General features: G+C 44.1%; 3 long non-coding RNA genes, 1 other non-coding gene and 3 pseudogenes across 4 annotated transcripts; 6 read left to right on the forward strand and 1 right to left on the reverse strand.

Moving 5' to 3' along the window:
- Positions 1-924: 924 nt before the first annotated feature.
- On the forward strand, positions 925-3,417 carry LOC140221796 (protein FAR1-RELATED SEQUENCE 5-like; annotated as a pseudogene).
- Positions 3,418-6,730: 3,313 nt separating this feature from the next.
- LOC117843139 (uncharacterized) lies at positions 6,731-8,172 on the forward strand. The gene is made up of 5 exons (XR_004637616.2): positions 6,731-6,782; positions 7,083-7,172; positions 7,251-7,455; positions 7,546-7,630; positions 7,991-8,172. It is a non-coding gene; the product is annotated as an uncharacterized lncRNA (long non-coding RNA).
- Positions 8,173-13,548: 5,376 nt separating this feature from the next.
- LOC117843998 (uncharacterized) lies at positions 13,549-14,825 on the reverse strand (annotated as a pseudogene).
- Positions 14,826-16,323: 1,498 nt separating this feature from the next.
- Positions 16,324-17,587, forward strand: LOC117843999 (uncharacterized). The gene is made up of 3 exons (XR_011897532.1): positions 16,324-16,508; positions 17,191-17,304; positions 17,469-17,587. It is a non-coding gene; the product is annotated as an uncharacterized protein (transcript).
- Positions 17,588-17,679: 92 nt separating this feature from the next.
- LOC117843137 (uncharacterized) lies at positions 17,680-18,455 on the forward strand. The gene is made up of 3 exons (XR_004637613.2): positions 17,680-17,797; positions 18,061-18,159; positions 18,408-18,455. It is a non-coding gene; the product is annotated as an uncharacterized lncRNA (long non-coding RNA).
- A 154-nt stretch (positions 18,456-18,609) lies between these two features.
- LOC117843138 (uncharacterized) lies at positions 18,610-19,288 on the forward strand. The gene is made up of 3 exons (XR_004637615.2): positions 18,610-18,774; positions 18,853-18,996; positions 19,088-19,288. It is a non-coding gene; the product is annotated as an uncharacterized lncRNA (long non-coding RNA).
- Positions 19,289-19,571: 283 nt separating this feature from the next.
- Positions 19,572-21,821, forward strand: LOC117844001 (RAP domain-containing protein, chloroplastic-like; annotated as a pseudogene).

Below are 21,821 nucleotides of genomic sequence, written 5' to 3' on the forward strand. Positions count from 1 at the left end.
ATGTATCTGAACATGGTGTGATAGGGACAACCGCGGCCATTTGGCATCACGGCACTATTACGAGCGTGGCGGCATCACCCTCCCCGCTCCCTCGAGTGGATCGAGGACATTTCCAGTGGATCCGCCAGATGCGCGGCAGCACGCGGCGGGGAGCGGACGGGCGACGTGGGGCAGCAGCCCCCGGGACGGGACTTGTGTCCGTGGGCACCCAGGCCGCCGGCAGGCCCACCCACCACGATCCGCCATGAGCCCACGACGACGCGAAACAACAAAACGGCAGCCAAACCCCGCACCCAAATTCCAAATCAGAACAACACCCCCCCAGGCTCTCTCTCTGCTCCGGCCAGCGGAACGAGATCCTCTGAAGTCGGTCTCGACGACTGCTCCCGGCAGTCACTCCATCGCTGTCGTTCACTGCCATCCAACGGAGCAGCTGAGCCCAGGCACTCTAGCTGGTTTGCACGTATTGTGGCCCAACAACACGGCCTGTTAAGTGTAAAAAGCAGCGGCCGGTGTTCCTCCTTTTGGCGCGACACCTCGCTGTTTTGGCGCGGACACAGCTTGTTTTGGCGCGGTTCCGGGGCTGGAGCCGGGAGGACCGAGGCGGCGATCGTCGATTGCTCGTGCTATGCTGCCGTTTGATACAATAACTTGGTGGAGTATTCTGCACTCCTAGATCTTCCTCTCTACTAAATTTTTTCGGTGTTCTAATCTAGTCATCGCTGGCATCCCTAGATGTGTTGAAACGAAACCCGCATGTTTCAGATGGCGGAAAACAGGTGTGTAATATCATGATTGTTTATTTGCATCGTCAGATTAGACTAATTGTTCGCACAAGTACAGAGTCTCCTTTTAGTTGCTCAGTTTAGCACCAAATCAATTATTTCTTGTAGGGAGAGTTTGATTCCAGGCTTGTTCCCTCAAGTTGGCATGGAGTTCAGTACCATAGAAGAGGCCTGGATGTTTTGGGTTACCTTTGGAGGTCAAAAAGGCTTTGAGGTTAGAAAAAAGTACGCAAACAAAAGAAAATGTGATGGAAAGGTTAGATCTTGCAGATATGTTTGTGCAAATGAAGGTCATAGAGTGCAAGATAAAAGAGATCATCTCACAAAGTGTCCAAGAGCTGAAACTAGAACTGATTGTCAAGTCCGCATAGGTCTTATACTGGACAGGGAGAAGGGAAATTATAAAGTGAATGATCTGATTTTGGAACACAATCATACCCTTCACCTGCCACAAACCTCACACTTGATGGCGTCCCAAAGAAACATTTCAGAGTTACAAGGTTTTGAAATTGAGACGGCTGACGATGCAGGAATTGGGCCCAAAGCTGCACATGAGTTGGCTTGCATCCAAGTTGGTGGCTCAGCTAATCTCAGTTACACTCTTCAAGACCACAAGAACTATTTACGGGGCAAGCGACAGCGGGAGATGGCATATGGTCAAGCAGGAAGCATGCTTATGTATTTTCACATCATTTCAATATGCACTGCAGATGGATCGGGAAGAACAGATTGCAAACATATTCTGGGTTGATGCTAAAATGCTCACTGACTATGCATATTTTGGTGATGTTGTCAGTTTTGATACTACCTTTGGTACAAACAAGGAGAGTAGACCTTTTGGCGTATTTGTTGGGTTCAATCATTTTAGAGAAACAGTGGTTTTTGGTGTTGTTCTCATGTATGACGAGACATTTGAATCCTTCAAGTGGCTATTTGAGACCTTCCTGAGAGCCCATAATGGCAAGCAACCTAAAACAATATATACCGATCAAGATTATGCAATGGGAAAAGCAGTTAAGGAAGTTTTTTTAGAAGCATGGCATGGTCTGTGCACTTTTCACATTATGCAGAATGCTGTCAAGCATCTAGCTGAACTGGATGATGAAGAATCAGGTGCTTCTCCTAAACAAGAAGTAGAAGACAACAATAAAGAACCGAGTATTCTCTCAGATTTTAGTGCGTGTATGTATGAGTATGAAGATGAAGCAACATTTGAAGAAACATTTAACATCATGAGGTCAAAGGTAAGCAAGCAAACTTGGTTGGATAGTATATACAAGGTAAGGGAAAAATGGGCCGAATGTTATATGAAGGATGTGTTCACATTAGGGATGAGAAGTACACAACTCAGTGAGAGTTTGAATAGAGATCTGAAGCGACATTTCAAATCTGATTTTGACATAATCAGATTTCTTAAGCATTTTGAAAGGGTTGTGGAATATAAAAGAAAGAAGGAGTTGCAATCTGAATTTGAATCAAGGAAAAAATTTCCTAGAATCAAAATGAGGGCACCTATGTTAATCCAAGCTAGCAAGCTGTACACACCAACTATTTTTGAAGCTTTTCAAGGTGAATATGAGAGATCAATGGTAGCATGCACCACAACATTGGAAGGCACAAATGAATATCTTGTAGCAATTGGGAGTCTAGATGAAAATTTTACCTTTGAGAAGGAGTACAAAGTTATTGGTGATCCATTAGAACAGATCAGTACATGCAGTTGTGGGCAATTCAATAGAATCGGAATACTATGTGGCCATGCTTTAAAAGTCCTTGATTTGATGAATATCAAATCACTTCCCACACAATATGTACTGAAGAGATGGACACGGGAAGCACACAGTGGAGCAGTACAGGACAACAAAGGTCGAGACATAATAGAGAATCCAAAATTAGATGTTATGCTTCGCTACAAAGATATGGCTCGCAAATTTCTCAATTTGGCTTATCGAGCTGCTAGCCATCCAAAATGCACCTTATTAGTAAACAACACACTGGATATGCTCAGCAAGCAAGTTGAAGAAGAAATGAATGGTGTTACAAGCCCTATGGATCCCATCATCGCTCCCACCAATGTTACTCTGCCTAATGAATTGTTGAGTACAGCAAGCCTAAAGAAAAAGGAGGTGGAAACAAAAACCTCGAAGAGCAAAAGAACTTGGCTTGACAAGAAGCGCAAGTGTATAAAAAAGGAAGGTAACAAAAAACAAAACAGTACAAAGGTGTGTGACAAGAAAAAAAAAGTTTGAAGGTTTGTGACAAGAAAAAAGAAAAATGTTCAAAGGTATTTAACAACACAAAATATATCAGATTCTCTCTAACTGTATTCACTACAAAAAATTTCAATTGTATTTAACTATTTGATTCTCTTCTATTTGATCAGGAGCAACAGACTACAAAAGTGTCAGTCGATGATGGCGCAACACTACAAAATACATGCCCGAACCATCCATCTTTATCTCAGGAAGAGATCTCTGAATCATACACAGTCATCAATAGTTTCTCTCAACTATTGACGGTAATATTACAAAGTAATACATTTTTCCTCTGAATCATACATGGTCATTATGTTGAATTATTTTTTTCTATTTTTCAGGGAGCAATGACAGATGGTGTTATTGGTGAATTCTAGTAATACAGAGTGACATCTTTTGTGCATTGCATTCACAATAGCATTCCAAATCAATTTACAACACAATGTTATTGCTGAATTCTAGTAGTATGGATATTTGCAGTAGGAAGAATGCCTTTTGCCTCCTGAAACATAGATTGTTTTGGAGAATAGCTTTTGCATCTGTGGTTCAAGTATAAAGTTCAGGGCATTGTTGTACTAGTACTAGAAATCAATGCACTTGAGCATTTGAGCTCTGCAACATTTTGAGTTTCAGTATGACAGAACAATAGAAAATTGCCAATTTCTGTTCATTCCAGTGATAGCACAATTTAGAAAATAATTTGCCATCTATACAATTTCTATAGTCTTTGATGTGTCCTATACAATCACAATTTGCCCAACTTGCTACCACCTGCACAATTTGCCCAACTTGCTAGCACCTGCACAGTTTACAGAATACCAGGCAAAGCATTCCAGCTTGAGCTTCCTGGCTGCGCTACAGAACATATGCTTCTTCCAGCTTGAGCTTCCTGGCTGCGTCAGGGTGGTCTGGTGGCTCTGCAGCCGTGCCCTGCAGCTGCAGCTCGATGCGTTGGGAGGCTCCACCTCGTCTCACCACCGAGCGGCACGAGACCAAGGCTCGACGGCAATGGAATGGGCGGCAGTCGCGCAGGCAAGATGGGAACGCTCACTAGGCGCTCAGCCACAGGGCAGCCGCGTCCTCCTGGAGGTCGACGTTCAGGTGCCGTGGTGATGAGGGCCTGCATCAAGCGAGGAAGACGGCGACGACGGCGTCAGAGAGGCTCGACGCCTCGACCGCTCGGTGCTATGGGCCGAGATGGGCCACTCGGCCTGCTGCTGTGTGGCCTTGGAGAGAGGTTCGTCTGGGTCGCTGTTGGATCGATTTCGGACGGCGTCGATGAGTCGACTGCCGAGTACAGTCACTGTGGGTGACTGCAGACGATCTGATTCCCGGCCAGCCTGTATCCCCCATGCGCAGGCACGACCTCAAGCACAGCGCCGATCTCCCCATGCGCATCCAGGTAATGCCTTGGTACGGTACGCGCATGGTCCCCCGCTGCCGCTCGCCCCGGCTGCGGCTTCCGCGGCCGCGTGCATGTCGCCGTCTCGGCCGATCGGTGGCGTGGTGCGGTCGTGCTCCGCCGTGCCGTGCGTTTGACTGCAACAAGCGGCGGAGAGGGTGTTGCTTCGCGGATTCTCGTGGGGCCTACGGGAACATGCCCCTTAACCTCCACCACCGGCTTTCAATGCGGAGCGGGTGAACTGAACTTGTGTTATCCGGCGATGTGCTCCTTTTAGCTTACTTTACTGTTTGGTTCAGTTTGCAATTTGCAACCGTCCTATGTACCATCACACATCATACGGCTGTTATGGGCGCTTTCTATCAGCCACGCCTTTGCTCTGGACTGTTTCATTTACCACAGTGACCTTTCACTGCCCATGGTAACATTCATGTACTGTGCAAAATGCCTAAAAATGGAGCTCTAGGGGTTTTGAATATTACTGCCCATGGTAATATTGGTTACTTCAGTATCAGCTATGCTTGGTCTCTTTACTACAGACTACAGTGACCTTTTTCACTGTCCATGGAGATATTACTGTATTAGTACCACGCAAAAGGGTTAACTTGGAGTATTGTTTTATCAATTATATAATTCAGTTTGCGCTCAGTGATTTCTGTAAACTTTTAAAAAATTTATTCTCTTCTGCAGTCCCTGTTTCAGTGCTCCACTTCCCTGTAAATTTGAAGCATATCTTCTCTTTTACGTACTGCAGTTTGCTAAAGAAAATCCTCTTAAGCTGGACCTTCCAGCAATCAAGCTGGATGAGAATGAAGATGTTACGGAGGAAGCCGTATCGACTACATTGAAAAGAGCAATCAGCCGTTTTTCTTTTTCTTTTTCTAGAATACACAGGAGAGCTGTGTATCTTTGTATTAAGAAGAAATAGAACGTTAGATTACAACGCGGGCCAACCGGACTCTCGCACACGGTACAAGATTTCACTTCTTAGATACCTAGGTGGAGACTCAACACAACCAGAGAAAGAAAACAAAGCAAGGAAGATCTAGAGCAGAACTGAGCCAGCTGCATGTGGCCAGGCAAATGCTGACAGGGCCTTAACACACCACAGGAGCGCTTCTTCTGAAATCTGTTGAGCCCGCTGGTATGGCTGTCTTGGCGACGATCTGCTGAAAACTCCGTTATTACGCTCCTTCCAAATGCACCAAGAAATCAGCATGAAAGCGGAGTCGAGCCCCTTTCTCTTCAGGCGGTTCAGTCCTTGTCTTTTTTGTAACCACCAATCCTCCAGCATCATCTGATGCCCCGGGAAGACATTCTGAATACACAGCACTAAACTGACGATGTGCCAAATCTGGACCGTGTAGGAGCACCTGGCAAACAGATGGTCAGAGGTTTCTACCTCTTGATCTCAGAGAAAGCAGGTGGCTTGGTCCTGAAGTCCTCGGCGTTGCCTTCTTGTTGCCGCCCAAAGCCTATCCCTGATTGCTAGCCACATGAAAAAGCAGCGGTTCATGCGGTGTGCGACGACGAGGTAGGGACGCAGTCAGCGATCAGACGCTGCCTGCACCCGCCTGGCTGGCAATCTGCATGAGATCGGCGTCAGACAGGGCGTTAGGCGCTGGAAATATGTCCCTAATGGCAGCAAAGTGACGAGGCTGCATGGTTGTTGCCAACAATTTGTCAAAGGCTTTTGCAGAAGCGTGATTGGCATCCTCATCTTGCGCAATTATCCCCAGTTTCCTCATTGCAAGCACCTCTCCTTTTTTGGATGGCCGGACCGTCGTGTTGAGCGTCTGGGCGGCGAGCCGCCCGCTGCGTCTGGGCGCCGGCGTCGCTAAGGCCGCGGCTTGCCTCAAAGGCGGCCGCCTGGCGAGAGGTGCTTGCACGGCGAGTTGAACACTGTTCAGAAATGCGGCCGTCTTATCCCTCGCCGTCGCCGATTCTGTTGCCCCTGGCTCAGGCTGGGGCGTTGTGGCAGGTGCCGGTGATGTGCCGCTCGCCGAGCGCTGTCTGGTGTGCCTGGGAGCACTGCACTCCAACGCTGCCGCTAAACTCCTCCTGGGAACTGGTGTCCAGGAGGTGTGAGCATCTTCCTGGGCCGTGGCAGATGCGGTCCGTTCTTCAGCGCCAGCCGGCTCGCGTTCCTCGCGGCGCGGACGGCGCGAGTACGTGCGGATGGCCGGGGACGGTGGCGTGTGGCGGGACGGTACAGTGCCGGCGCTTGGAAACGAAGTTGCATTCGTGGACTGACCGGTGAGCCGGACGATGGATGCTTCAAGGAGCATTGGACACTGGCCTGGGGATTATGGTGGTCCTATGTTCCTTATGCCAGGCTTGGTACTAACTTGAACTCTGTAGTGATATGTTGAACTTTCTTACTTCACTTGGATATGCATTTCTGCGAGTATGTGTTTAATCTAGCTATATGGCTAAGAAGAAATTGATATATTATTCTTTCTCACTTGCTATATCTCTTGTTGTATGAGATCCAATTTCTTTTCGGATTGAATGTGAGTACCAGTTTAGTTAACTCCTGAAATAGGAACGTGCAATGTCTCATTTTAGATCATAAGGAAAGTATGTTTCATGTCTCTTGGTCTACATGAAAGCTACTAATTGTGTTTTACCTTCACCCAGATCATAACATTGTATGTGAGTGGAGCACTAAACACTGTCTTATCATCAGAACACCAGAAGGAGATCCGCCGATATCTTTATAATCATCAGGCAAGGATTCAGTTCTAGATCTATCAACCCTACAGTGGCTAAATGTAATCTCATTTTAGTTACTGCATGCTAGTGTAGAATGAAGATGGCGGTTGGGGCTTGCACATAGAGGGCCCAAGTACTATGTTTGGCTCAGCACTGACCTATGTTAGTTTGAGGTTGCTTGGAGAGGAGGGACCAGAAACCAGATAGTGGAGATGGAGCCATGGAGAAAGGTCGAAACTGGATTTTAGACCATGGTGGAGCAACATATATGACATCATGGGGAAAGTTTTGGCTCTCGGTAGGGTACTCTTATTTATTCATTTATTTATGAGCTGCTTCCACCTTCTTGGATCTGTCTAATTCCTTCTAATTCCCTGGCTTATTTAAGGTACTTGGTGTGTTTGAATGGTCTGGTAACAAGCCGGTGCCACCAGAAGTATGGCTGCTACCATATCTCCTGCCATTTCATCCAGGTTCTACTTTCTTTTCTCCATGCACTTCCAGTGTTTATACACGTATAAATTCTATCACATAGTGGTAAAGATTGCTAAGTTGATACTACTACTGTAGTCAGGGGTATTTCAATCCTGAAGGCTGTATACGCTACACAGTATGCATTGAAGATTTCACAACAGTTTTTTGACCCAAATTGAATATTACAATCGCCACTGATCTTGCATTATAAGATTTTTCATTTGTATATCAACCTTTTTTCATTTTTAATAGGCCAACAATCAAACTGCTTTGCAGTACAGTATTCTTAACAGCAGTCTATTTTTGGTTGCTATGTTGTTCCGTGCTGATACTCTATTTTGGTTTACATTTTCTTACAGGGAGGATGTGGTGTCATTATTGTCGGATGGTGTATTTGCCGATGTGTTACATTTATGGGAAGAGGTTTGTCGGCCGAATCACGCCACTTGTGTTGGAATTAAGAAAGGAACTTTTCAAAGACCCTTACAGCAAGATTAACTGGGACATGGCCCGCAATCAGTGTGTTAAGGTTTGTTAACTTTATGCTTATCCTTTCTTATAGGCATTGATACATATGGGCCAAATCATGGCGCGAGTTCATTGCATGAGGTGCCATGAAGTTATCTATTAGTCCCCAAGCTGATCTTGTGAGGCCAATTCTCAAAATATTCTTTCCTAAAACAAGGTATTGGAGGCTATGCTAAAAAAAAATTCCCCAAAAAATATATGAGGCCACAACAGAACGCTAAAAACTACTCCCTAATATTTACCACGTCATCATAATTGGACCTACCTTCAGAACAGAGCCCCCTACCTCTGGAACGGAGCTCCATCGCTCCTTCGACAGCACAGCACGCCGACGTGCACCATGAGTTGGGGGTTCCTTGGTCCATGAACATCTACCTACGCAGTACAAAGCTTCATTCTTATCTGTTGCTTGGTTCATCGTTCTCCACAAACAAGAGCCACCGTGGCCTGATCCTTATTGATGAAAACAAGAAGAGGTAGCGGCTGTAGGTGGTGACTGCTGAGCGCTTGATGTCACACGCGCTGCGCAGCAGGACAACAGCACAGGTTTGATTTCTAGAAATTGGTTCGATATGCTTGTAACTTTTCCTCCGCCTCTCTCAATCTTCCTGTCCCTCGGTCTTCCGTTTCGCGGGAGAGCTCCTCCATGGCGGCCTGACGCGAACGTCTGTCTCCTCCCTCTCCTTCGTAGGGCCGTGCGGCGTGGCACGGGACAACGCATCTGCGCGTCCGCTGGTCCGTGCGCGAGTGCTCCTTGGCGAGCCTCTCCGACGCGGGTGTCGAGGCCTCAGCGCTATGCGTGCATAGCAACGCGCTCTGGGCCAATGGCGTCAACGCCACTGCCGGCTCCGGCACCTCCAAGGTCACACTGCGCGTCCTCCTAGCCCGTTCGCGTGTCGCCATCATCTTCATGCGCTTCTTTGGCGGCAGGCACAAAAAACACGCGCGAAAGGAAGCGCAGGGCCGATTGGGGGAGTGAGGAACTCGCGAAAATATGCAGGGCGTGGGGGTCCCAATTCGGGTCCGCGAAAATTTATGGCAGCTTACAGCAACTTCAAGAGGCTGCTAATCTTACCCCCAAAACTTTTTTTAGGGAAAAAAAGAGAAAAAATGAACTCCAACAGTCCACCCAAAACTTCCCCAAAAAATTAGCGACGCCAAAAAACATGCCCTCCACCTGCATATTTTCGCGACCTGAGATCTTCCCCCAATCCGTTCCTGCGCCCCCTTGTCGCGCTTTTTTCTTTTTTTGCCGCGCTCCTCTCCCGGCATCTGTTCGAGCCTTCCAGGCGGTGGCAGCCAGGCTCCTCTCCCGGCGCGCCCCTCCTCTCCCGGCGGCGCGCCCCTCCACTCCCGGCGGCGGCGAAGGGCGAGGGGTGGCGGCGCCCTGTCGAGCCGGCTGAGGAGGCGGCGGCCGCGGCCCTCCCCACTCCGGCGCACCCCTCCTCTCCTGGCGGCGCGTCCGTCCTTTCCCGGCGGCGGCCATCCCCACTCCGGCGGTGGCCCTCCTCTCTCGGTGGTGGTGCCCTGTCGGGCCGGCTGAGCAGGCGGCGGCGGCGGCCCTCCCCACTCCGGCGCACCCCTCCTCTCTCCCGGCGGCGGTCCTCCCCACTCCGGCGGCGGCCCTCCTCTCCCGGCGGCGGCGAGGGGTGAGGGGCAGCGGCGCCCTGTCGAGTCGGGCTGAGCAGGAAGCTCGCGGCGGCCAGAAGATCTTCAACATCTCGCCAAGAACCCGAGGACTGGATTGGTATGAGCTCTACTCATTGTTAATTTGCTCTCTTGCTAAAATCCTTGGTTGTATCCATTACCTTAGCATTACCTTAGCATTGTGAAAAGGGCCGCCGTTTGTAGTTACTGCATTTGCACATAATCTGGCCATTGTTTGCTTATATCTTGCAAAATCGTATGGCCCATTCATGAGCTGATAAAAAAAGTAACTCAAATGCTTGCCTTGAATTTCTTCAATTTGAGACTTTTGTTCACTTGCAGTTATTGGCTGAAAATCGATATCTCCCGCTTACTGTAGAATAAATACATTTCATTAGCAAGGGAGATTCATTCCATTCACTGTTTATTTGCTCCTCGTTTATTTTTATTGCGTGCATGATGTCTAACACAAGGAGTGTGTTTTAGTAAAAACCAAGTGGCCAGCACTGTATTATTCATGTATGTTAGTCCTGCAGAATGAAAATAACTGGGCACCGCTAAATATATGGTGCTGCTATGTGTCTTTGCAGTGTGATTCAGAAACTAATCAGCTTGTTGACTACTCTCTTTGCGGAGCTGATATTATAATGGTGGTTGTGAAATGCTTCCTCCCCTGATTTGGTAGCTAAAGTTGTTCATATCACAGTAGTAGTGCAGCACCAGTTTGGGAGCAATCAAGCAAGTGCCTAGGTATATAAATGCAAATATCTCGTTCTCTGTAATCAGCTCCTGGAGTAGTTGGAATAGTTTACAGCTTCAATTGAGGATTACTTTGGCTAGTAATATTGAGCTGAACTTGAATCTGCATTCGGTTTGGTTTGAGCTGAATCTGAACCTGAATCTGCATACTGCTAATTTATTGGATGTTTGCATACTGCCGTGACGGTGGCCTGAGGTATGGCGTACATCCAATAAATTAGCAGTATGGTTTTGGAGAAGGGAAACACCAAATTACTGCTCAATAAATATATGGCAATGCAGATTTAAATTCCTTTTGTTGCCTGTGTAGATGCAGGCACCACGGCAGGGCCAAGTAAGGCGTGGTGGAGGGATGCTTCAACGGCGTGTGGTGCTCGTCGGCGGCGACCACATCCCTCAATGGAACAGCAGCAGCAGAAATTTGGAGAGGTCCAGCAGCGACGATCTCGACCTGCCTGGTAGTGGTGACATGTGTGGTGATATGCAAGGTCCTCCGATTGCAGCTCTTACCAGTAATGATTTGGACTCCCTATCGGCAGTGCCGTACCCATCCAGCGGCGGCCCCTCTGGTGCTTTCGAACAAGCGGCCAACGGCAACCCATTTGTGAATGGTATGAATCATAAGCTCTTTAACTCAATTTCCCGTGAGATAAGATGGATTTCTTGTGCTGTGTAGTCAATTCTAAGTGGCTTTGTTTTGGCTATAGAAGGATTTTGCATTGATTGAACATAATGTGGCAACTAACCTAGCAATAGCAGTCAAAGCATCAGTAAGATTCAGTAACTATAGAGATGCATCAAGTTGATAGTTCGACATTTAATTAATTCTACTTGCTTATGCTATTTGGTCAATGTAATGCATTATGCAATGCATTAATCTCATATCTGGTCAATGTGTTAATCTCATATCTGGTCAGTGACATTTAACTATTTGCTTATGCTATTATCTAGTTTAAAATTGTAGTTCTTATTGGCACACGATATAATCTATATTAAAGAAAGGATTAGCATGGCTGCACTAGTGTTGCCCCACGACATATGTTTGTTCTGCCTCCATATTTATCTTAGTTAAAATATGCCACTAGAGCAACTTTAATTTATTACTTAGGCCATTTTGTTCTGTACAAGCTTTGTATTGTCGACTTCATAATTGAGCTGCAGGCATGTGAATGAATAGATCTATCACATGCATATGGTCGAAGAAACTGTATTACTTTGAAAAGAAACTTGGTTCTATGCTGTGAAGCAAAACTAAAGGGTATGTGGTTAAGTGGAAGTAGGAATAAGGAACAGTTTCATTGCTTGTCATAAGATGAGTTATAAATACTAAAATCAGCTGTGATCCTGACTAGTTGGCTCATATTGCCTTCACTTCAGGGACTTAGCTAGCTGACTAGTTGGCTCCTAGCATGTAGTCACCATCTTATTGGCATGATAAAATATACCACTTGAGCAAGTTTTCATATGTGCAGCCTCCATATTTACCTAATAAATTATAGTTTTTTTCCTATAGAAGGATTTTGCCACTTGATGTTTATTTTCTACCTACTGGGCAGGAAACGGATATTTTTCCAACATGATGATGGATGAAACCAATCTAGAGGATTCTCATTATTATAGCAACACATGTGCTTACCAACAATCCCAAGCAATTGAAGTTGGTCCAGCAGCCCCCTCCACGAGGCCAAACCATAAGAGATCAAAGAATTTCAGTGACCACGAAGATGAAGTTTTGGTTTCAGCATGGTTGAATGTAAGCTTGGATCCGGTCGTCGGCAAAGATCAAAAAGGTGGCAAGTATTGGTCTCGTATATGTGATTACTTCCATGAACACAAGACGTGCACCTCAAAGCGTACCATAAATTCTCTCATGCACCGGTGGGAGACCATACAAAAATATGTGAACAAGTTTTGTGGATGTCTAGCACGAATTGAGTTAAGGCGTCAGAGTGGTAGTACAATGAAAGACAAGGTACTTACTCACTATGCAATACCACAATTTGTTTCGACTATTTTATTTTTATATATCGTATATGAATATTCCTTGTATGGTGGTGCATGTAGGTTGCAGAGGCATGTGCTTTGTACAAATACAAAAGACAAGCTCAACTGCTAACCCGAATGCAAGTTCACCAAGTGAAATAGGACAAGGTGAGGTTCAAGGTCTAGAGGATAATGCATTGACAAGGATGATTGGTAAGAAGGCAAAAGCAGCACTGCTGCAAGAGAAAAAAAAAGTGTGACAGCAACCTTAGAAAATATGTGGGCACAGAAGAAAGAAGCTGATGTGGAGAAAGAGCTAAAAAAAGAGGAGAGATTCAACAAAGCTTTTGCTCTTGAACAAGATCAAATTGCTCTTGAACAGCATCGAGTTGCAAATGAAAAACTACTTCTTGAGTTGAGGAGCCAGGAGGTCCAGTTGCAGAAAAATAGGGATGAAGAGAGGATTATGACCATAGACCTAACTGCCATGCCAGATGATCAAAAGAAATACTACATATCCTTGTGGGCTGAGATCATGAGCCGACTATCATGATCAAAAGAATCAGCTGTCTTTATTCCTCAGTTATTGTTTGTACTAAACTCTATCACTTGGTTATTCAGGTTACACAAAGTAGAAAAATGTCGTGTTTCAACCAGCATTCTTGATGTTTGTATTCATATTTGTCTGGCGAGTAGCATCCTTACTCAGATGGACAGTAAACCCAAATATTGCACTTCAAAGCTCCTGGCTTGGCCCTCTTAGCCTGATCTATACAAGCTTGACAGCAATCTGCACCACTTTCTTTGTGGTGTGTTAAGCCCCATCTAACAAGAGTGCCACCATAATCAGTACGTAGTTCGGCACATATACCATGCTGATGAACATCTACCTTAGTCTGCCATGATTTGTAAATGCTGAATACTACTGCTGGCAATTACAAATAAATTTATAAAGTAGTAAAAAAAATTAAAAACTACAATTACTATAAACTATAGGTAATCATTTGTAGAGGTCTGGATGATGTTGCCACAGGTGCTCGATGAGGTCATCTTGAAGCTGATTGTGAATATCTTTGTCCCTTATATTCTTATAATTTTTAATAAACTCCTCAAGTTCAGGTGTTTCATCGTGAGAAATCTTCACCTTTTCTCCCACCCCATCATAATTTAAATCATCTTCCTCATCGCCCTCATCCTCAACTATCATGTTGTGCATAATGACACAAGCCCTCATGGTTTGTCCGAGGGTGCCTTCATCCCAAAATCGAGCTGGCCCCCTAACGATAGCGAAACAAGACTGTAGAACCCCAAACGCTCGTTCCACGTCCTTCCTACAAGCTTCTTGGGCAGTTGCAAAATATTTCTTCTTGTTACCTTGTGGATCAGGTATGCTCTTCACAATTGTGGCCCACGAGGGATATATGCCATCAGCAAGATAATAACCTATTGGATATTCGTTGTTATTAATGGTATAATTCACCTTTGGAGCTTGACCTTCAGCCACCCGTGCAAATAAAGAAGACCGGTGTAAAACGTTGATGTCGTTGTGGGAAGCAGGCATCCAAAAAAAAGCATGCCAAATCCAAAGATCTTTATCTGCAACAACTTCAAGTATAATTGTAGGCTCATGCACATGCCCAGTATACATACCTTGCCATGTCGAAGGACAATTTTTCCACCTCCAATGCATACAATCAATCGACCCAAACATATCAGGAAAACCTCTACTCCCTCCAATGGCAAGTAATCTAGCAATATCATCTTCATTAGGTGATCTCAAGTACTCATCTCCAAAAACCTCAACAACAACATTAACAAACCTTCTCAGACTCTCAATAGCAGTACTCTCACCAATACGGATATAATCATCCGTAGCATCAGCTGCTACTCCATAAGTTAACATCCGAAATGCTGCAGTAATCTTTTACAGACTAGAAAGGCCAAGTACACCGGCAGCGTTTCTTTTCTGCACAAAATATTCATCGTGTTGCTCTACGGCATTCCATATGCGTACAAAAAGTGTACGCCTCATTTGAAACCTGCATGTCAAGAGTAACGAGACACATGTATAATATGATTTTTTGAAAAAAAAATGGTCAAAATAAATCTATTGTTTACGTACCGTCGTCTGAAATAACTATGTCCGTACGTAGGGTCATCTGAAAAATAATATTGATAAAACCTTTGATGCCCTGCCTATCAGTCTCACCAAAGTACTCGATGACTTATGATAGAACCACGATGTTTTTTTTCATCATCGGACTGATCCGCATTCATGGCCACACGAGTAACAGAGATGAGGAAATTATCATCGTCATCGTCTGACGATGAATCCAGCACCAGATGCAACGAAAAGCTTCGTCGACTCATAGGGAATCTTGTACGGCCGGCACCAGATGCAGGACTGCCAGCGTTGCACGGCGCAGTGCATAGGGGCTTTCCCCGACCAGCGTGACAGGGACTGGACAAAGACCCTGCGCAGGGCTGCTGGCATTTAGAGAACGCCGTGCGCACCTGGGGTCTGACGGCGTGATCTGAGTCGTGATGATGGCCTGAGGTATGACGTGAGTCGTGATGATGGCCTGGGCCTAGCTGCGTACGATCGTGATATGGCCTGGTTCTGGTGGCAGAAATTAAAAAGGGTCTGGCGGCTGTCACACCAGCGACAAATAAAAAGCTCAGCGACACTGCTTGAAAAAAAAACAGATTCTAAAATAGGCCTACGATGACGTGGCCTCATTTGAAATATTGGGGGACTACTTTTTAGCATTCTGCTGTGGTTTGATATATTTTTTGAGGGAAAATTTTTTAGCATAGCTCCCAATACCTCGTTTTGGGGAGAATTTTTTGGGAACTCTTGGAGTTGCTCTTAGGGGAGCTGTTGGAGAGGGTTTTTCTTCTTTTTCTTCCTAATTAAGCTATTAGGGGTAATTTAAGGGATCTCTTGGAGTTGCTCTTACTCCCTTTTCAGAAATCGCACTGACAAAAGAGTATGTTTTGCTGCTAACTCAACCTCGTGGTAACCATGCTTGCGCTAAATAATACATTTCAGAAATTTCTGTGGCAGAATGTGGCTTTGACTCATACTCATAACTCACTACTTGAATATATAATCTGTCAAGAAGCTTAGAGATTTTTTTTCGACGCTTTTTCATACTTAGCAGACTCTTCTGCAATGCTTGATGGAGGAAAGACTCCCTCCATTTACTTTGAATAGTAAAGTCAAACTTGACAGTTATTTGAAAATGGTTGTAATAGTACTTCACAAGAGCATGTAATTCCTCCCCCGTTTTTACAAGGCGTATTTCATTTCATTTGGGTTTTGACCAATAATTATTCTATTATTATTTCATTTATGTGATAGTTGTAAGTATAATCATAATAAGGTATTTTTACTACAAATATAGTGACATCAACTTGGTGTCACATAAGTTATGTATTTATAGAGTAATTGTTGGTCAAGGGATTGTCCTAATGAAACAAAATAAACCTTATAATTTCAAATGGAGGGATACCAGTTATCACCACCGATGGCTCAGTGATCTAGATCTGTAAGAAGTTTAGGATCCATCTTTCACAGTTTCACGCAAATGTGTATTGAAATCCCTTTTGTTCATAGCAGTCATTAATTGTCAAGTGATGCTATTTGAAAAGTTGCTTAGTTCCGGAAGCTTATATGGACTTTCATGTTTATCTTCCTTTGTCTGTCAGAAATCCATGTACGACCTTGTTTGTTCTGTCTGAAGGAGTTTTGATATTCTTGTGCTGCAGGAAGATCTGTACTATCCACACCCATTCGTTCAAGATGTCTTATGGGCCACGCTCCATAAATTTGTTGAACCAGTAATGTTGCATTGGCCTGGGAGCAAATTGAGGGAGAAAGCTCTGGGAACTGTCATGCAGCATGTTCACTATGAAGATGAGAACACTCGATACATTTGCATTGGTCCTGTAAACAAGGTAAATTGAGGGCTATAATTGGTTGTTGAACCTTTACAAAAGGAAGTGGAGTCTTGTTTTGTCTTGTTCTTACTGCAAGCATCATAAGAACTTTGCTATGTCACAAGGCCATATGCTGTCAACTTTAATATAGACTTAATTGCTTTCCAATTAGAAAGGAAAGCTGAGGCACTTGCGATTTCAGTTCTTCCTTTAACTTGCAGCTTTTACTTGCATTGCAATGATGAAGCCTCCCCAATACCATCTTCACCCTTTTTGCCACATTACTTTCTCCTGAACCGTCTATGAGAACTAAAAATATCCCCACCACTGCTTTCTGTTAAGTATTATAATTGTAACTGCAGGTTCTGTGATTTGGCACTTCTGCCACCTTCATGTGCACTATGATTACATCTTGTGAGCTATAGCATGTAATTGGTGAAACTTGTATTCTTTCTTCAACATTTTTTGTAATTTATGTATAAGTTGGATTCCTCAGTCATGAGCATAGTGTATTTCTGATTCTGTCTGCCACTTCTATTAACTTAACACCACTTCTGCAAAATTGATGATGTGTGGATCATGCTCTCAGGTTATGAAACGCTGACCAGAAGTGTATACCTTGATTACTGGATTAGTATAACATTTCTTGATTATTTCTTTAAGCATTGTTCAGCTGATCGCTGCAAGAAATTCTATGCAGGTATTAAATATGCTTGCTTGCTGGATTGAAGATCCAAACTCGGAGGCCTTCAAACTCCACATTCCACGAATCTATGATTACTTGTGGATCGCTGAAGATGGCATGAAGATGCAGGTGATTATTTCTTGTCCTGTGCCCCATTTCTTTTTACTTAATTAACTTTCCATTAGGCAGCTACTGCAACAGCGAACCTGTCAACATAAAATACTTCACTGTCTCTTAATGGGATTGGCAAATTGTTTTGGCATCTTTAATCCAGCTAACTCTTTCCACTATAGGGTTATAATGGCAGCCAGCTTTGGGATACAACTTTCACAGTTCAAGCCATTGTGGCTACCAACCTCATTGAAGAGTTTGGTACCACCCTTAAACTAGCACACGACAACCTTAAGAATTCACAGGTACATTGTACATGCTTGTTCATCTACATAGTTCAACATTAGATCCATTTACAGTACTGAAAAATGGGTATTTATTGTGAAAGGTTCATGATGACGGCCCTGGAAATCTGGATGACTGGTACCGCCACACAACTAAAGGTGCATAGCCATTCTCCACTGCCGATCATGGTTGGCCTATATCGGATTGTACTGCAGAAGGACTGAAGGTGAGTTAGATCATTAGCAATACCAATGAGGAAATTTACTTTAGAAATTCAAAATTTTCTCTTTTGAGATTAGGATCCTTTATTCTTTCAGCATCTCAACTCTTTCTATGTTGCCAAACTATACGGGTAAAATTTAGGTCTCATGTGTCATGAGGTTTAGGCTTTTTTCCTTGTCATTTATGTTCCAATATTCTTGAGACTATAGTGACATTGTTATAATTATTTGTTTTAAATATTTAATATTTTGTTTTCTTTTACTCCAGGCCTCATTATTGTTATCAAAGATTTCTCCTGAAATTGTTGGTGAATCGCTGGAAGCTAATCAATTTTATGATGTTGTCAGTTGTCTGATGTCTTATATGGTAAGTATATTTGAATGTTTTTACTGCATTTCTCAATTGTTGCTGTTGAATCAATTTATGACGAAATGGTCAATGTTAAATTGTAAGCATTCTTATTAAAGTATTGTATCGAACACTGAAATCAAGCTTTTGTTTTCTGCACTTTCTCTTTGATTCCCTTGTTTTTATGTATCTGTGATTTGAATAAATCACATGCATGTCTTCTGTTGGATGGACCATGCCTCACAAGTTTGTGTTAAACTTTACAGAATGATAATGGTGGTTTTGCAACATACGAACTCACAAGGTCTTACCCCCCCCCCTTTTTATTGCTTGTGCATGGCAATATTTTTTGTCGTGGTTCCTCTGAATTGAGAAGTTATACGCCTATTTACTCTCTCAAGAAACTGGAATCATATAACCCCAATTGCCAAGTTAATCAGGACACTGTAGATTTCTTAGTTATTTCTGTTTGCCATTGAATAAAAATACAAGTTAATAATATGTTCTGTTTCAAGAATAAAATATTCATCATTCCTTGAATCTTTCACGTTTCATCTATATTGACATTCTTTCTTAAATTACTCAGCTTATTAATCCTGCTGAGACCTTTGGGGACATTGTGATTGATTACCCGTAAGAAGCGATAACTTTTCTCTTTGCTGATTTTTATGTATAAAACAAACTGAAAACAAATTAATACTCATCTGGCAGGTATGTTGAATGTACATCAGCAGCGATTCAGGCCCTGACATCATTCGGAAAGCTCAACCCTGGGCACCGCAGGAAAGAGGTAGACAGCTGTATCAGCAAAGCTGCTAGTTTCATTGAGAGTATTCAGAAAAGCGACGGCTCATGGTCAGTATTTATCAGCAACTGTATATTATTTTATAAGGTGCTTCCAAATAGTTCTACATTGTTCTCTATTTGTTTCAATATTTCCGAACAGGTATGGCTCTTGGGCTGTTTATTTCACCAACGGCACTTGGTTTGGTGTGAAGGGATTAGTTGCTACTAGTAGGACATTTGAGAGCAGTCCTGCAATCAGAAAGGCATGCGAATTTCTGTTATCAATACTACCACGTGGTAGTATGGAGTATAGATTTTTTTATACAAGTAAAATTGTAATTAGCCCAGCATATATTATTCGGGGTTTTTTCCACTTCATTTTCCCGCACGCCCTTGCGCCCATAGCGCTCGGCTGCCGCCACCGCCCACACGCCGCCGCCAGCTCCTCCTCACTTTCTAGTCCGCTGCCTCCGGCTTCTCCAGGACGCCGCCGGCGCTGTCACCTCCTCCTACTACTACCTTCCCAGTCTGCAGCCGCCTTCTCCTCGTTTTCCAGGCCGCCGCCGCCGCCGCCTCCTTTTCCAGGCAGCCGCGTTGATCTTGCTCCGGGACCCGATCCCACCGTCGCGTGAAACCTGCTACGTATAAGCAGCGTGATTGCCGATGTCGCCAAGGGTCTCAGCCCGTCGCCACTCACGCCGCTCAACATCGCCACCGCACTCCACCGCATTGCCAAGAACATGGAAGCGGTGTCCCGTGTCCATGATGCAGACGCACCGGCTCGCCTTTGCGCGTTAGAGGGACATGTCCATGCTCGTGGGTATGGCCATGGTGGCCCTGCCGGAGTGCTCGCCACAGGGTATCTCCAACATAGCCTGGGCCTTGTCCAAGATTGGTGGCGACCTGCTCTACCAATCAGAGATGGATAGGATCGCTGACGTGGCCATAACCAAGGTTCAAGAGTTCAATGCACAGAATGTTGCCAATGTTGCTGGAGCATTCCCATCCATGCGCCAATCAGCACCAGGCCTTTTCTCAGCTCTGGCCCAGAGAGCAGCACAGATACTGCAAACCTTCAAGGAGCAAGAGCTTGCTCAGTTCTTGTGGGATGTGCTTCTCTGAATGAGTGCCCCATCCTTTGCTTGATGCACTAGATGCTGCTTTTCAGAATGATGCCAGGTTCCAATGCCATGTGTCTGATGTAACATCAAGCATGCATCAAGAGATGGACCGTCCTCTGAACTTCAGTCGAGATCAGATTGGGAATATTGCTTGGTCCTATGCAGTAATTGGGAAAATGGACCGTCCATTCTTTTTACATATCTGGAGAACTCTGAGTCAATTTGAAGAGCAACGGGTCTCCGATCAGTATAAGACATGATGTTTGCTTCACAAGTTTATCTTGCAAACCAGTCTTTGAAGCTTGAATACCCAAATCTTGGACTGTGCTTAAGGAGTGATCTTGAGGAGAAAATAACAAGAGCAGGAAAGAGCAAAAGGTTCAATCAGAAGACAACTTCATTTCAAAAAGGAGGTTGGTCGTCTTCTATATAGTACAGGGCATGAATGGGTTAGGGAATATGCAATTGATGGTTACACAGTTGATGCTGTGTTCGTTGATGAGAAGCTTGCATTTGAGATAGATGGGTCAACACACTTCTCCAGGAATTTAGGTATGCTTCTGTTGCTTTTGTGTGCCATCCAGATGGAGCTTCAGGCTGACATTTTTCCTGTCATCTTACTGAAATATCACAGAATAAACTAATTGAAGTGTGCTAATTTTGCAGGTACACCTTCTGGGTGGAAGTTAGTTTCCTTGTCTCTTCAAGAGGTTAGTTATATGTTCATAGCCATTTGTGGTATTAACTGGCAGTTATCTAAATTTACCATTTCATCTGTTTATGATTCACAAATATTTTTGGAGTACTCTACTGTAGTCTGTAGTGTTGGGATATTTCAGACCCGAGTTTTATATTCCAGTTATATAAATTTACACTTCCACCTGTTTATGATTCACAAATATTTTTGGATTAGTCTACTGTAGCGTTAGGATATTTCAGACCAGAGTTTCATACTCCAGTGTTAGAAATTGTGCCGTATTTTTTGTTTTCCAAACTTAGGTACTGCAAGTCATTTGCTGAAAGCACCATGTGATATGTGCTTAATTCCATTTTTTTATTCTCTTTATGCTTCCATCTGAACTTCAAAGTCCATGCACCTGTTCTGCACTCTGTTATAATTGAAGTACAAACTCTTAAAACAAAAGTGGATAGCAAGGAGTAACCTAATATGTTTTCATCAGGGTCTGCCCTTTAGGCTCTAGCTTGAATTCTGCAGTAGATTTTTGAACCCATCAAATAGCTGAAAGATTTTCTTTCTGTTCCGGCGCTTATCAGGATATGTACTTATTGTTTTGTTTCCCTTGACAATTACAGTGGGACGAGCTCCAAGGTGAGTTTGAGCAATTGGAATATTTGAGGAGGATATTAGACATAGAGGCTGAATAAATGCCACAGTTGGGCAACAGAGATTGAGCAAAAAGGCTTCTGGAAAGGACAACTACACGGACCTCCCTAGAAGTCCAGGTCATTTTCCTGCACGTTTTTGTGAACCTGTAAGTGAGCTTCGGGAACTTCAAGTTAGCACAAAATTATGGTGTGCCACTGAGCTGTGGGAAGTTTTAAGTTAGCTGAGCATTAGTGATAAGAAATACAGTTTGAAGTAAACTGTACCATGCTAATTTTGAGAGATACATTGTACTGAAGACTGAAAGCATTGCTTAAAGTCAATTCTTGAACATTGTAACATATGTATATCGTACTATGAACAATGCAATGAACAATGAAGTCTCTATAGATGAGCCGTTATGCTGCACATTGCAACAGACTTTTTGA

Source organism: Setaria viridis, chromosome 2 (genome assembly GCF_005286985.2).
Source record: "Setaria viridis chromosome 2, Setaria_viridis_v4.0, whole genome shotgun sequence".
Lineage (NCBI taxonomy): Eukaryota > Viridiplantae > Streptophyta > Magnoliopsida > Poales > Poaceae > Setaria > Setaria viridis.